Consider the following 11,917-nt stretch of genomic DNA (forward strand, 5'->3'; position numbering starts at 1 on the left):
ACTTGGATTGCAAGGGGAGCCAACCAGTCAATTCTAAAGGAAATAAACTCTGAATATTCATTGGAAGGACTGATGTTGAAGCTGAAGCTCCAATAATTTGGCCACCTGATGCGAAGAGCCAACCCATTGGAAAATACCCTGATGCTGGGAAAGATTGAGGGTAGGAGAAGGGGGCAGCAGAGAATGAGATAGTTAGATAGCATCACCAACTCAATGGCCACAAGTTTGAGCAAATTCCTGGAGATAGTGAAGGGCATGGGAGCCTGGCATGCTGCAGTCTATGGGGTTGGAAAGAGTCAGGCACCACTTAGTGGCTGATCAACAACATATCATTTAAAATATTTTACTGAAAGCCTGAGGATAACAGGGATTTACAATGAGAAAAATGCAAATGTTAAACAACCTTAGAATAGTCACTCAACTGTCTGCTGTCCCCCACCCCCCCAAATCCTGAGCCCATTGACTGCCTTTTGCAGGTGGTTTCTCATTGTCTTCCTTCAACCTCTGCACTGGCAGCATCATGTTGAAAGGGCCAGTTCACCTCATCCTAGTGGTAGTTTCTTTGATCCCTTCCTGTGTATGCAGGTCAGGAAGCAACAGTTAGAACTGGACATGGAACAACAGACTGGTTCCAAACAGGAAAAGGAGTACGTCAAGGCTGTATATTGTCACCCTGCTTATTTAACTTATATGCAGAGTACATCCTGAGAAACGCTGGGCTGGATGAAGCACAAGCTGGAATCAAGATTGCCGGGAGAAATATCAATAACCTCGGATATGCAGATGACACCACCCTGATGGCAGAAAGTGAAGAGGAACTAAAGAGCTTCTTGATGAAGGTGAAAGAGGAGAGAGAAAAAGTTGGCTTAAAGCTCAACATTCAGAAAATGAAGATCATGGCATCTGGTCCCATCACTTCATGGCAAATAGATGAGGAAACAGTGGAAACAGTGGCTGACTTTATTTTTCTGGGCTCCAAAACCACTGCAGATGGTGACTGCAGCCATGAAATTAAAAGACGCTTACTCCTTGGAAGGAAAGTTATGACCAACCTAGATAGCATATTCAAAAGCAGAGACATTTCTTTGTCAACAAAGGTCCGTCTAGTCAAGGCTATGGATTTTCCAGTAGTCATGTATGGATGTGAGAGTTGGACTGTGAAGAAAGCTGAGCGCCGAAGAATTGATGCTTTTGAACTGTGGTGTTGGAGAAGACTCTTGAGAGTCCCTTGGACTGCAAGGAGATCCAACCAGTCCATCCTAAAGGAGATCAGTCGTGGGTGTTCATTGGAAGGACTGATGTTGAAGCTGAAACTCCAGTACTTTGGCCACCTGATGCGAAGAGCTGACTCATTTGAAAAGACCCTGATGCTGGGAAAGATTGAGGGCAGGAGGAAAAGGGGACGACAGAGGATGAGATGGTTGGATGGCATCGCCAACTCAATAGATGTGAGTTTGGGTGAACTCCAGGAGTTAGTGATGGACAGGGAGGCCTGGCATGCTGCAGTTCATGGGGCTGCAAACAGTTGGACACAACTGAGCGACTGAACTGAACTGCATGTCCAAATCTGATTCTTCTCTCCTAAACCCCTTTCATTCTCAGGATGATCATTCATGGGAGCATTCATTTCATTTGACAAACCATTATCCTCTCAAAATGTAATGGTCTGGCCATGATACATATTCTTTCAATCAACTGTGGTCAAGGTGGTACTGTTATCAGCACCAAACGTTCTGGAAGATAAGCAGTTACATCAGGGTTGAGAAGAACATGAGTGTAGTAAGGCCAGGCCAGGGTCTAGAAGAAGGGAGCATGGACCAGAACTGTCACTTAGAGGTCCATTGGTAGGTACTAAGGGCTGCTCAAGAGTTCCAAGTTGGAAGACCTTGGATCGAGTTCCATGTTTATGATTTGTCAACCCTGTGACCTTGGGCAAGTGACTTAATTACCATGGGCTATAATTTCCTTTTTTTTTTTATTTTCTCTCCCTCAATTTTTTTTTAAAAGGGATGACAATGAGCAAAGGTACATGAAAACACTTTGTAAAGCTGTATTGTCCAAATGCACATAGCACTTTCTTTCTGATAATTGTCAATATTTTTATGTTTCCACAACATTCACATGCATAATATACTCCCATCATGTCATTCAATAAATTTCAAGGGCAAAAGCAAGCATTGGGCAGAGGGGATAGGAGCCTCAAAATAGATTGTGAGTGGTTAGTTGAAAAAGCCCCTCATGGAGATTTTGATACAAAGCTGCCCCATATCACCCTCAGCTGTATCATACCTAATTGAGAATCACTTTCTACATGTGCAGGCATGCTCAGTCGCTTCAGTAATGTCTGACTCTTTGCAACCCAATGGACTGTAGCCTGCCAGGATCCTCTGTCCATGGGATTCTCCAGGCAAGAATACTGGAGTGGGTTGCCCTGCCCTCCTCCCGGGGATCATCCTCACCTGAGGATTGAACTTGTGTCTGCCTATGTTTCCTGCATTGCAAGTAGATTCTTTACCCACTGAGCCACCTGGGAAGCCCCACTTTCTACATAGGTGCTTATAAACTGGTGGAGAGTAGAAAGTGTAGAACATATGTTTTGCTGGGCTTTCACAGAATTGTGAGTTTTAAAGTAGGTGTTAAAATTTTTAAATCAGAATATTTCATAGGAAAAAAATATTTCTGCTTCCTCTTGAAATACAGAATTTCTGGTGAAACCAAGCCTACATTCTTAAATGCCAAAATTCAGCTGGAGTTAAATAGTGGCTGCCCCTTTAGATACAGGCTCATTCTCCAGCTGGCATCACCTATTTGTGTCACCTGTCCCTTGGCAATTGAATTTGTCATCCCTGGGTTAGGCTGTGAAGGAGTCATTGATGCTGGAGCCAGAAGGACCTCAAGATGTCATGGAGCCCTGGCTTTCCTTTTAGTCTGGCCAGTATTTGCTTTCTCCATTCTACAAAGGCCTGCTGGCTTAAATGATTGGCCCAACTTCACCCACGCTGGGGTGAAGAGCGAACCAGTGATGCAGGATACTGGTCAGAATTGAGGTCAAGTCCCTCCCAGTGAAGAGCATTTTCCTAGCACAGAGTGTTCCTTTGCAAGCAGCATATCACCATTTCTTAAGTCCAGTCAGTGGAGCCATTGTGAGGAAAGATCAAACCTTGGACAAGTGAGGCTCCTGGAAGCCTCACTGCAGTGCTTCCAACACCAGGACATTCACAGGCTCTGGTGTGGCCAAACTTGAGCCCGCCTCCCAACCGCCCAGCCCCACTGGAACATAAGTGACTGATGGTGCAAGGCCGGAAGGACTGTAAGCCTGGAACATCTAGTGTCCTTGACCCTCTGGCCAGGATCCCAGCTGAAGAAATCCTCTGGGTTTATCCATGCAGTATGGGGAAGGAAGATGAGAGTGGGGAAGAAGGGGAGAAAAACAGATAAAGAGGATAGCTGTTGTCTCTTTTCGCCCCAAAACTGAGCGTTTGTGTTCCTGTGTCTCTTGTGTGCTGTGATGTTATTTTTTCTGTGTCTTTTTTTCTGGTGCTGGGGTTGGTGTGTTTCTGTAAGGCTGCATGTTTGTTTTGGCTCCTGGAGGAAGTAGTGACAAAGGAAGTGGGAGGACAAACATAATTTTGTAAGCAGCTGGCCTGAGAGGAACAATAAAGCGGAACAGGAGACAGCATGTCGGGGTTGAGATTCCCTGAGACCATGTAATGCAATCATCCCCAGAGCTTGCGGCTACCGAGGAGTGGGAATGCGGGTGCTTTTAGAGCTTTGGGGGTTGCAGTGATCCCTTCAGGCGGCTTTGATGAACTGTGTTTTGCAATTCTGATTTCTAGGCTCTGGTAGATGCCTCCTCTGGGCCCCAGCTCCTCTCCTGTGCCCCTCCTCCTCACTGTTTCCTCTTGCGTGTCAAATCTAGGCCCTTCTAATGAGGGGATGGTCTATACCAGGAGAATATGTGTGTGTGATTAAATACGGTTATGCTGAAGGATTATGAAGAAGATCCTATAAAAATTTGGTTTTATCTTTAGGAATTTTAAAAACACTTGAAGACTGGCAAAATTCCAATTGAATGTTTCATGAAATCTGGAAAGAATAGGCTTTCACTTTCCACCCGTTTGAAGGCCAGGTGGCTCAATGGTAAAGAATTTGCTGCCAAGCAGGAGATATGGGTTTGATCCCTAGGTCAGGGAGAGTCTCTGAAGAAAGAAATGGCAACCCACTCCAGTATTCTTACCTGGGAAAATCCCATGGACAGAGGATCCTGGAGGGCTACAGTCCATGGGGTCACAAAAGAGTCGGACACAACCTAGCCACTAAACAACAGCCCGCAGTTAGTTCTCTGTATCCTTGCTGAAAATGTCATCTTGGAAACTAGTTAGACTTTGTTCTTAAAGGGACTCTCTGGAGATTTTGTTATTCCAGATGAGGAGGGGATAACCTTAGTACTATTGCTCGACTGTTCTCTTGAATTTTCTTTTGTGGTATATTATTGACAAATAAAAATTGTGTGTATTTAAGTTGTAAAGCTTGATTTTTTGTGTTTCTTTTTTTAAAACCTCACTTAACCCTCTCAACAAGCCTGAAAGATGTGTTTTTATAAATTATTATTATTTTTTTATTGAGATATAGTTGATGTACAGTATTGTATGTTTTGGATGTACAACATAATGATTCACAATTTTAAAAAGTCATACTCAATTTAAAGTTATAAAATCTTAGCTTTATTCCCTGTGTTGTACAATATAGCCTTGTGGCTTATTTATTAGTTTGTATCTCTTAACCCCCTACGCTAAGAGTTGGACATGACTGAGTGACTTCACTTTCACTTTTCACTTTCATACATTGGAGAAGGAAATGGCAACTCACTCCAGTGTTCTTGCCTGGAGAATCCCAGGGATGGGGGAGCCTGGTGGACTGCCGTCTCTGGGGTCACACAGAGTCAGACATGACTGAAGTGACTTAGCAGCAGTATCTTATCTCACCCAGCCCCCTTCCTTCTCCCTACTCTTGTAAAACTTGATGTTTTGATATATATCACTTGAATTTCTGTATTTTGAAACACAGAAAAATATATTTTGGGAAATTATTTTTCTTAAACTATATGAGCGTTTATTTAATATTTAAGTTAACAAAGGAGAACGGAGATTTTCACCAAATAATATGGAAATGAATTCTGGCATAAGCTCTGGAAATCTAACTTACTTTTGCAGGGCTGTTGGGAAAACCACTTACTATCCATATGCCTTGCTTTTACCTTTCTATGCTGATACTGTGGAAAGATCTTATTACAGCATTTTTCTGAGATTGGCCCAATTTTGAATATTTATAATGCCAATAAATCACTTAAATGCCAGAGAAATGCTAACATTCTATGTTTTAGAATCTAAATAATATATCTTAGATTTTTAAAAAAATAATACTCTTTTGGGCCTTTTTAAAAAAGTGGCTTTATTGAGATATGGTTCACATACTATATTATTTATGCACATAAAGTGTTTAGTATATTCACAGAATTGTGCAGCCATTATTGCAACCTTAATTTAAAACATTATCCTGTAAAGAAATCCTTGAGCAGTCATATACCATGCTCTCCTCCCTCCAGCTGCTGGTAAACACGGATCTATTTCTTTTCTCTATAGATTTACCTGTTTCATATGCATGGAATCATACAGTATGTGGTCTTTTGTGCCTGGCTTCTTTCTCTAAACAATGTGTTTGAGGTTCATCCATGTTACAGCATGTTTCAGTACTTCATTCCTTTATATTTCTGAGTAGTATTCCATTGTATGGCTGTCCCTCATTTCATTTTTGCATTTGTCAGTTGAAGGACATTTGTGTTGTTTCTACTTTTTGATATTATGAAAATGCTGCTATGAATATTCACATATAAGGTTTTGTGTGGACATGCATTTATTTTAATACACCTAGCAGTGGACTTGCTGGTCATATGGTAACTCCATTTGCTCAGAGGGTAGTAGGATTATGATTCCTAGAGAATGCCAGAAGCTGTAGCCTGGTGAGCTCTTCAGTGGTTATGTAGCCCCTGTCCCAGGTGGCATGGAGGTAAAGAACCCACCTGCCAATGCAGGAGACACAAGAGACACGGGTTTGACCCCTGGTTCAGGAAGATCCCTTGAAGGAGAAAGTGCCAACCCACTCCATTATTCTTGCCAGGAGAATCCCATGGACATAGGAGCCTGGTGGGCTACAGTCCATGAGGTCACAGAGAGTTGGACGCAACTGAGCATGCGTGAACAGGTCCTCAAGACACCGTTGTGGCAGACAGACCCTAAGGTGACTCCTAGTTATCCTTGCCTTCTGGTGGTCACGTCTTTGTGTAATTTCCTCTCTTTGAGTTTGGTGGGACCTGTGACTTGCTTTTAACCAATAGAATATGACAGTGGTGATGAGTTGTCATTTTGGTGAAATGTTGTATTATGGAAAAGTTCATTTTAGCAGACTGGAGACTCTCCATGAGGGCTTGATGAAGTAAACAACAAGGTTTGAGAAACCCATGTATCAAGGAAATATTGCTGGCCCTAGGACCTGAGAACCACAGTTACCAAAATGAAATGAATTCATCTGCAAGGATATGAATTCTGCCAACAAGTTGAATGAACTTGGAAGTAAGTTCTTCCCCAGTTAAGCCTTTGACGAGAACGCCGCTCAACTAATACCCTGATGGCAGCCTGTGAAATGCTGAGCAGAGGATCCAGCTAAGACGGGCCTGATACATGGAAACCAAGATCATAAATATGTGGTGTTTCATGCAGCTGAGTGTGTCATAATTTGTAGGCAGCATTAGAACATTAACTCAGAAGTCTAGAATTTGGTTCCATTGTATAATCTGAGCTGGGTACCACTAAGTTAACTTGTCAAGGCAAATGTCCTCTTTATCAGTGTGATTATCATAATGGTTAAACTGTCATATAATTTCAGTTATGTGCTTGGTGACTATGAAGTAATTCATACCTGGGCTATAATTTCTAGTATGAGGAAAAGAATAGCTGAAGTAAGAAGTCAAGCACTCTCCCTGCCTGACTTATGGGGAACACATGCATCTCTACAATCTCTGTTCCAGGAAGAAACAGTAATCAGAGTAATATTACTTTATATAATGAGTACTAGTATTTATTAGGGATCATAGGGATGAGAGAGTAGGCATGAACTTGATGCCCTGCCCTAACAGAGCCATGGAATAGTTCTAATTTGCCTGGTCCTCTTTGCAGACATAAGCTTGAACTTGATACTAGCTTTCCCTTGCACTTCATTAGCCACTTAATAACCAGTCTGTCTCAGCATGGTGAACAGCACTTCTAATTTTAGAAAGCACCTAGAACTATTCCATCTTTCTTAGTCATCCATTTCTATATTTAACAACTCTTACACTCAGAAATTTTAACTTATAGCTCACATAAATCCCTTACTCTTCAGTGAAAGCCTGTATTCTTTCATCCCTACCCTCAAATAGAAGGGGACAGCTGATGATGTGAATCTTTTGACTGCCTTTGTCATACCATTTTGTTTTGTTACATTTAATGCTTGATGGACTTAAGTGAGGAGAGTGAGCTGGATTTTATCCTGTAGCACAGAGACCCATGTGGAATACCTTTTTTACTTCCATTGTGATCCAATTTTAATTTCAAGCACTATCTAGATGACTCAATGTGCAGTAACTGAAATGAAAAGTCACACAGCTTATAACTACACTGACTTACCTCAGATGACTTGGAAGTTTCCTAGTTAGGGGAAAAGAGCTGTTGAAACTAATGGAAAATGAATGTCTGATAACTCAGCAGAGTAGCATTTCTATCTCTCCATGTCTCATACCAATTGTCACATTAAAAAACAAAAGGTAATACATTATTTTGCTAGGAGTGGAATCAACTGTGTTTCTCCTTATGTTCACAATGAAAGTGAAGTCGCTCAGTCGTGTCCGACTCTTTGCGACCCCATAGACTGTAGCCTACCAGGCTCCTCTGTCCATGGGATTTTCCAGGCAATAGTATTGGAGTGGATTGCCATTTCCTTCTCTAGGGGATCTTCCCAACCCAGGGCTCGAACCTGGGCCTCTCACATTGTAGACAGACGCTTTACCATATGAGCCACCAGGGAAATCTGTTCACAATAGTGCCATCCATATTGCGGTCATAGGCAGTAGAGATAGGATGGATGGAATCATTTTTTAGGTGATGTACATCATAGAACAAGTTTTCTAGGAAACAAGATTACTTGGACAGGATGAGGGGTAACTCCTTCCATGAATAGGTTCTCACCATTTTTCTTGTTTTCATTTTCTATATTGATTTTTAAAAAGTGCTTGCAGAACAGTAGGGATGATGTTTATGTTTACATAGCTGATTCCATTGATTTTGGACAATTTTCTGGGGCCTTACAATGTCATGTTGCCCTAGTTCTCCATTCCATTGCTCGTCTCTCCAATCGCACAATAGAAGTCCTTGAGTCTCTACTTGCTGTTCTGCTCTTACTCCTTTTGGTGGCTGGTAGAAATTTTCTGGATGACAAGTACTATCTCGGTTGCCTTTTCTAGTGTCTGAATCCTTGGCCCTCTTAAGTTGGGTATATCATGCTGTCAACCCCCAGGCTCTGCAATTGTAATTCCTAATGTTTCACAGATCTGTTTAACTAAGGCATATACTTGTTAACTTGGACCCAAACATAAATTAGCTAATTTTACATTGCAATTACAAATTGAAAAGCAGAGTTCTAAATAAATAAGTGTAAAGGGCATACATGAGGATTAATATGAGACAGAGCTGATTCTGAATATTTGTTTTTCTCTTCCTCCTAAGTAGAAACTTTGCTAGGTAATTTTCACAGCATTAGCCTTGCCTACTCCCATTCATTCTTTGTTATTACTTGTTGTTCATGTTAAATACCACATTAACACCTCCTTGCTGCTTCCATAAAAAATACCAATGACTTAGCTGGTTTTCAGTCTCCTTCAACTCTCAAGCCTCTACAGGCATTAGATTCTGTTTAGCACTCTTTTCCTTCTGAATTCCCCTCTTAAGTGTCTCTGCTCAAGTGTCTTTTAAACTAGAAGCATGTAGTTTCTAGTTTCTACTTAGAAGAAAGTACCAAGGTAGTGCATGCCCCAGTTGTTCTTGTTTTACTCAGAGCCACTCATTCTTGCACTCATCTAACAATCATATCACTTTGTTTTGTGCCAACCACTGTGCTGGTAACTAAGAATATATTCCCTGACCTGGAAAGACTTCCAAGGATGGAGAGTGATTGGAATGTAGGCTGTGTGTGTGTGTGTGTGTGTGTGTGTGTCTGTGTGTGAGAGAGAGAGCGGTCCCTGGGGAGTGTTAGGGGTAGAGAGAGAGAGAAAGAGAGAGATGGTCTCTGGGAGATGAGCTGGGCATGGGGAAGCTTGGGGAGAGAGACAGATGTTGCACCTGACTTGTTTTATAGCAGTGGGGGGCGGTGGAAGTCCTAAAACAGAATAGTTACATGATAGGCTGATAGAACATATGTATGTAGATGAAAGGGCTTCCCAGGTGGCACTGGTGGTAGAGAACTTGCCTGCCAATGCAGGAGACACAGGAGACGTGGGTTCAATAAGCATATGAAAGTGTGACAAAGAAATCTATTAGAAAAGTAAGGGAGAGTGAGTTTTTTGATGTGGTTTCCTAACAGTTCTACTCTTGGTTTTCTGTGCAGTGCTCTGATCAGGATCTGAATGAATGAAAGCATGGCTATATGCTGGGGCACTCTTGGAAAAGAGCAAAGCATAATCCCCCATGGGATTGTATGCCAGTAGAAAAGGCAGAAATTAACAAGTAATTGTAAATACCAAATTTATATAATTAAATACACAATTAGGTGAATAATTAAGTGAAGAATTCTAGATTATGAACTTTATGAGGGCAGGATAATGCTTGTTTTGTTTCTTGCATAGTACAGCATTTGGCAAATAGTTGGTGATTCCCAAATAGTTACTGAATGATATATGTTCAAAGGGTGAAAGGGGTGATCCCTGCTCTCCTGAAAGCAGGTAAGATGACCTAACCTGGTCTAGGGGACAGGGAAAGCTCCAGGGGAAATGCTATTTAGGTTGATATAAAAAAGAATTGTCATGGTGACAAAAGGCAAAGGAACAGCATGTGAGCAGACCTCCAGGCAGGAGGGAGCCTGTCATGGTTCTGGAAGTGGTGGAAGTCTAGCATGCGGCAGAGGGCAGTGGCGGGGCAAGAGTGTTATGCTAGTTGTCTATTGCTGTATAACAAATGACTCTATAACAAACTTAGGGCCTCAAAACAACAAATCTAATGATCTCATAGTTTCTGTGGGTCAGGTATTGAGGAGTGGCTTAGACAGTGGTTTTGGCTCAGTCTCTGTCATGGAGTTGTAATCAAAATATTGGTTGGAAGTATAGTAATCTGAAGGACTGACTGGAGTTGGCACCTTTGCTTCCAAAGACTCTAATATTTGGCTATTGGATGGAGTCTTCAGTTCCTCCCTAGCTTTAGACCAGAGACCTTGGTTCTTCACCATGTGGGTCTCTCCATAGGATTTCTCACAACATGGCAGCAACTCTCTCCAGAGTAAGCAATCCACAGGAGAGAGAGAGAGAGGCAGAAGATGCAATGACTTTTATGATCTAGCCCAAGAAGTTGTATTCATCGCATCTACTATATGCTGTTGTTCACACAAACCAATACTGATACAGAGTGGGTTAGACTACACAAGAGTGTGAATACCAGGAGGCTGGGGTCACTGGGGCCATCTTGGAAGTTGCTTACCTCAAGGCTAGATAGTATAGAGTTTTCAGCCCATATCAAGGGTTTTAGACTTTATTCTAGGAACAATAAGAATACTTGGAAAGGTTTCAAGCAGTTGGGCCACAAGACTACTGGAGGCATGACCTCATTCCTAGGGCCTGGGTGTGCATTAGTTCATTCAGCCATTGTTTACCGGGGAGCTTGGATGTACTACGATATGTACCAGATGGGAGAATGCAAAGGTAAGAAGACCTACTATAGTCTAACCTCCTGCAGCTTACAGTTCAAGGGGACATAGAAATTAGTAAGTGGGCAGTTATACTCTAGCATAATACTGTCTGCTGCTGCTGCGTCACTTCAGGTGTGTCCGACTCTGTGCAACCCCATAGACGGCAGCCCACCAGGCTCCCCCGTCCCTGGGATTCTCCAGGCAAGAACACTGGAGTGGGTTGCCATTTCCTTCTCCAATGCATGAAAGTGAAAAGTGAAAGTGAAGTCGCTCAGTCGTGTCCAACTCTTAGCGACCCCATGAACTGCAGCCTACCAGGCTCCTCCGTCCATGGGATTTTCCAGGCAAGAGTACTGGAGTGGGGTGCCATTGCCTTCAATAGGGCAAAGTAGAGGTTTCTGTGAGAACATTAGGAGGACACATAACTCATCTGGGAGAGTCAGGACAGGACTTCTGGAGGACTTGCCATCTAAGCAGGGACCTAAAGAATGAGTAGACAAAGGGATAATGATTCAAGCATGAACATAGGCTGGGAAATGATGAAGAGAATGGTGTGTTTGGGGAACTGAAAGTAATTCAGTGTGTCTGGAGTCTAGCTTAGAGGTGGATGTGGGTGGAGGAGTGAGCAACACAAAGTCAGTTCAGTATCAGGATGAGCCCCTTTTTCTTGTTAAGAAGTTTGACCTTTACTTCGGGAGTAAGAGGAAGTTACTCAAGGGCTTTAAGGAGAGAATGCACACTTACGAATGATTACTCTGGCTGCACTTGGGAAATAATTTGAAATCAGCAAATGTGGAAGCTGAGAAAGAAATTGAGAGGCCATGATAATAATACAGGTACAATTTGATGGTAGCACAAACTGTGGTCAGTGAGAATTGAACTCAAGAGATATTTAAGAGCTAAAGTTGCTACTAACAGAATCTGATAATTATTA

The sequence above is a fragment of the Bubalus bubalis genome, chromosome 11, assembly GCF_019923935.1.
Source record: "Bubalus bubalis isolate 160015118507 breed Murrah chromosome 11, NDDB_SH_1, whole genome shotgun sequence".
NCBI lineage: Eukaryota > Metazoa > Chordata > Mammalia > Artiodactyla > Bovidae > Bubalus > Bubalus bubalis.